Source organism: Macrobrachium nipponense, chromosome 5 (genome assembly GCF_015104395.2).
Source record: "Macrobrachium nipponense isolate FS-2020 chromosome 5, ASM1510439v2, whole genome shotgun sequence".
NCBI lineage: Eukaryota > Metazoa > Arthropoda > Malacostraca > Decapoda > Palaemonidae > Macrobrachium > Macrobrachium nipponense.
Genome location: NC_061107.1, coordinates 91386528 through 91391452, shown reverse-complemented (window position 1 = coordinate 91391452; position 4925 = coordinate 91386528). Strand labels below are relative to the sequence as shown.

The following is a 4925-nucleotide window of genomic DNA, read 5'->3' as shown; positions in this document are numbered from 1 at the left end:
GATAAGAAGAGCTGTGTCTCAGGCGGCTTCCCGACCCTGGGAGTAGGAGATTCAGCCTGGCAGTCGATCAGTCAGTCAGTCAGTTAAGTCAGTCCACCGCCACAGCTGATTGTCACTTGTCACCATCGACCGGCGTGAAACAGGGGTGAGTCTTTGATTTATCTCTTTTATCATTCGTTTATTTTCGTTGTCAGGTCATCTGCTTTCGTTGCATTCATTTCGTTTAATCGTGAAATCGTTCGTTTGTGCCATGGGCGTCGATGGTCAACGTCATGACAAAGTCACGTTCTTAAATTAATCATTATAAAAAACGTTCGTGTTTTCTCTTATGTCAAATGCATTTCTGCTTATTCAGGTTACAGCGGAGTAAGAATTTTAAATTTATAGCCGAGCTGTGTATTTGGGAAACCTCATGTGAATATAAGTTCAAGGTCGTACGAAGGACTTGCTTGAAGAAATATAATAACTTGTTCAGAATTGTTCAGTTATCTTTAGTTTCTATAACAGAAACAACAACAAGTTTCTCAGCTCTTATGCATCATACGTACACATGGGTACGTAAAGCATTAATGTGTGTGTAAGTACTTACTAAATATAAGAGCATAGGTATTAACGCATTTATGCCCATATATTCATTCAGTGTGATATGCCTTGATTTTAATCAAGGCATATGATAATTATAATAGAATCAATAGCTACATCTAATATTACTGCTCATTTTGCGCATACATAACATGAGCCTTCTACTGTCTCTGTCACCCTCCCGCTTGCATCTCCTCTCTGGAATAAAACACACACTCTTACACATTATATATATATATATATATATATCTATAATATATATATATACTATATATATATATAATCATATATATATATATATAATATGATATGATATGATATATATATATATATTATGATATATATATATAGTATATGTGTGCGCGTGCGTGTTGAGTGTGTTTGTGCAATTAGCTCTTCAACAAATCCCATTAATAAAAACGACCAAATTCTAAAATTAGTACTAACCTCGTTATTTCCACTGGGATTCTCGCAGAGAGCTTTCAGGAGTCTGTTCGATTCCCCTTTTTAATCGCGAACAGATTCCCGAAAGCTCGCTGTAGTGGTTAATTTCTAAATGTATGTACCCATACCTAACTGTGGAACTGTTCCTCCTTTATTATTATTATTATTATTATTATTATTATTATATTATCATTATTATTATTATTATTATTATTATTATTATTGATTATTATTATTATTATTATTATTATTATTATTATTATTATTATTATTCATAAAAATCGCCTAAAAGCATGAGTCACTAAAATAGTTTAAGAAAATCCATGGCAGTGTAAGTGTTATAGATTTCTAATGTTTTATACATTACACGCAATGTGGATTTCTCATTATTATATTATTATATTATTATATATTATTATTATTATTATTATATTATTATCTTATTATTATTATTATTATTATTGTTATTATTATTATTATTATTATTATTATTATTATTATTATTATTATTATTATTATTATATTATTATTATTACATAAAAATCGCCTAAAAGCATGAGTCACTAAAATAGTTAAGAATCCATGGCAGTGTAAGTGTATGTAGATTTCTAATGTATTTATACTTACACCATGTGGATTTCTTCATTATTATTATTATTATTATTATTATTATTATTATTATTATTATTATTATTATTATTATTATTATTATTTTATATCATTATTATCATTATTATTATTATTATTCAGAAGACGAAATCTTCTTACGCTAAGGAGATCTCGTGGGAGAAATACGTGGTTCTTGAACCGTGGTAAGGAGAGGGAAAACGTAGTCAGCTAAAGACAGGTATATTGATTTCAAACCAATTCTACCATTTCTTACCAGCGACCAATTTGCATCAGACTATATATATATATATATATATATATATATATATATATATATATATATATATATATATATATATATGGATGTATGTGTGTGTGTGTGGGTTTATGCCACATACACTTTTACATGCATTGAGCAATTTCAACCAAACTTGGTATACTTATAACTTCGCATCAGGGAAAGATTACTGTGGCGGTAAGACATAACTGGCACCAAAAGGGGGATGGGATGTGGGGAAGGGGGTTGAAATGGGGTGCAAATAAAAATAATTGAAAACAATAAATATTAGTGACTAATCCATAGTTTTTGAGGTCGCTGAGCTGAATAGTGACACTTCCGATGCCCTTTAAGTCCAAATTTAACCCCGATAAAAAACGGGGTGAGAAGGAGGTGGGAAGGGGATCCAATGTAAAAATAACAGGAAATGACAGAGTTTAGTACCTAATCCATAGTTTGGGGGTTGCTGAGATGAATAGTGACACTCCCAATGGCCTTAAGTCCAAGTTCAGCCCCAATAGGAAGGGGATTGAGAAGGGATGGAAAGATGGCATGTAAAAATAGCCGAAAACAACAAATTTTAGTGTCTAATCTGTAGTTTTCAAGGTCGCTGAGATGGATAGTAACACTCCCACTGCGCTTGAAGTCCAAGTGCAGCTCTAATGGGAAGGTGGGTGAGAAGGGGTAAAAAATGAAATGTCAAAAATTATGTATGTCTAATCTATAGTTTTTACAATCGCTGGGATGAACAGGGATACTCTCAGTGATCTTCAAGTCCAAGTTCAGCCCCAATAGGAATAGGGGTGAGAAGTGGTGAAATATAAAATGTCAAAAATGCTGGGCAATGCAACTGAAGCAACAATCTTAACAGGAAAAGGAGAGAGAGAGAGAGAGAGAGAGAGAGAGAGAGTTACAAGGATTTACAAGTGTTAGGATGTCTAAAAGACTTTTTAGACCATCCGAGAAGACATCGTGCTCACTCATCTCTAGGAGCAGGTTTTAATGTTCATGCACAGCATCCTAATGATTTTGTCTAGCTTTCTTTTAAACTCTTCCACACTGTTGCTGTTTACAACTTCTTGTGGTCATTTATTCCACGTGTCACATACCTTATATGTTAAGAAGTTCCCACAATGGGATGTGTTGTATCTCTTCAGCTCTTGTTTCCATTCATTATTTCTTGTCTGGTTTTCGTTAACATAAATAGATTACTGTCTACTTTTGTTATGCCTTTCAGTATTTTGAATGTTTCTATTAGTTGTTCTCGCAATTGTCATGTTTCTAAGCCATACATAATCAGGCTCTCTATTCGTCTTGGGTAACCTATTTGCCTGATGGATGGAAATAATTTGTGACTTTTGCTTGTACCCTTTCTAATCAATTTGTGTCCTTTCGTAGTGTTGGTGATCGAAAGTGTACTGCATATTCAAGATGAGGTCTTCTAACTATTGATGTGTAGAACTGCAGTACCATTTCCTTGTTTCTGTATGTGAACTGCCTCTTTATGTATCCCACTAGTTTCTGTGCCTTCTTTTCAGCATTTATGCACTGTTTTGTAGATTTTAAGCCCTTGGTAACATTAACTCTAAGGTCGTCTACTAGTTCTACAGTATTTATGTCATTCCCAAGCAGCATGTAGTTGGCAAGAGGGTTGTTTGTTCCTATTTGTAACACTTTACATTCATCCACATTAAAAGGCATTTGCCATCTTATTGACCACTCTCCTATATTCTTTAGATCATTTCTTAAACTTTCTACTGGCTCTGAATGTTTGGTGTTGTCTGCAAATTTGGCTATCCTGCTAGTTAATCCTACATCAATGTCATTAATATAAATAAAAAACAAGAGCGGGCCAAGGACAGAACCCTGAGGAACTCTGCTTGTCACATCTGCCAATTCCGTGTCTTCACCTTTTATTACGACTCTCTGTTTTCTACTAGTTAGCCAGTCTTCGATCCAGTCTGCCGTTTACCATACAATTCCTAAAGCTCTAACTTTTGTCATTAGTTTCTTATGTGGAACTTTGTCAAAGGCCTTTTGTAAATCTAAGTAGAGAATATCTATTGCTCTAATACTGTCATAAATACCAAGCATGTTATGAAAAAACTCAAGAGGTTTGATAGGCAGGATCTGTTTTGTCTGAAACTGTGTTGGTTGTTTAACAACAAGTTGTTTCTATCAATGCGATCCACAATTTGATTTGCAATTATGGACTCAAAAATCTTACAAACGACCAATGTTAGGCAGATTGGTCTATAAATTCCCGGCTCTTCTCTTGTAAACTGGGGTTACATTATGTACTTTCCATCCTTTTGGTGCCTTTCTTTGTTTTTAACTCTTTAATTTCTCTTGGATGAATCTCATCCGGGCCAGGAGATTTGAACTTGTTTAGTTTTTCTATTTTGTTTTTAGTGTCCTCTTCTGTAAATATTATTTTGGACAGTGGTTCTGTCCCTTCATAATTGATAGCTGGTTCTGGGATTGAGGTAGTGTCTGCAATTGTGAAAACACTAGTTAAAAAAGCTTATTCCATAATTCTGTTTTTTCCAAGTTTGCGTTCGTTATGTTTCCCCCATTGTCTCTTAGGGGAACTATTTTATTTTTTATTGGCTTTCTACAATTTACATGAGCTAAGAATTCTTTTTGGTTTTCCTTACAAACTGATGAGAGAGAGAGAGAGAGAGAGAGAGAGAGAGAGAGAGATTAACAGTTGTCATTCACAGTTTTCCTGGGCTGCGCCAGGTTGGTCAGCTAGTAATATATATAAGCATATATATATTTATATATATCTCTCTCTCTCTCTCTCTCTCTCTCTCTCTCTCTCTCTCTCTCTCTCTCTCTCTCTCTCTATATATATATATATATATATATTATATATATATATATATATATATATATATACATATATACATATATCTACATATATATCCATATATATACATATATATGTATGAAATATATGTATGTATGTATATATATAGATATATATATATATATATATATATATAATATA

The 4925-nt window shown here is 33.1% G+C and overlaps 1 protein-coding gene across 2 annotated transcripts in view; it reads left to right on the top strand.

Annotated features, from left to right (window-relative positions):
• The window catches only part of LOC135215508 (transient receptor potential channel pyrexia-like), a 12530-nt gene continuing 7605 nt past the window's right edge, over positions 1 to 4925 (top strand). The window contains exon 1 of one of the 2 annotated variants that reach the window (XM_064250310.1): positions 1 to 145. The gene's annotated coding sequence lies outside the window, so the exon portion shown is untranslated. The remainder of the gene's footprint in view (positions 146 to 4925) is intronic. The other variant, XM_064250311.1, reaches the window with a different exon arrangement.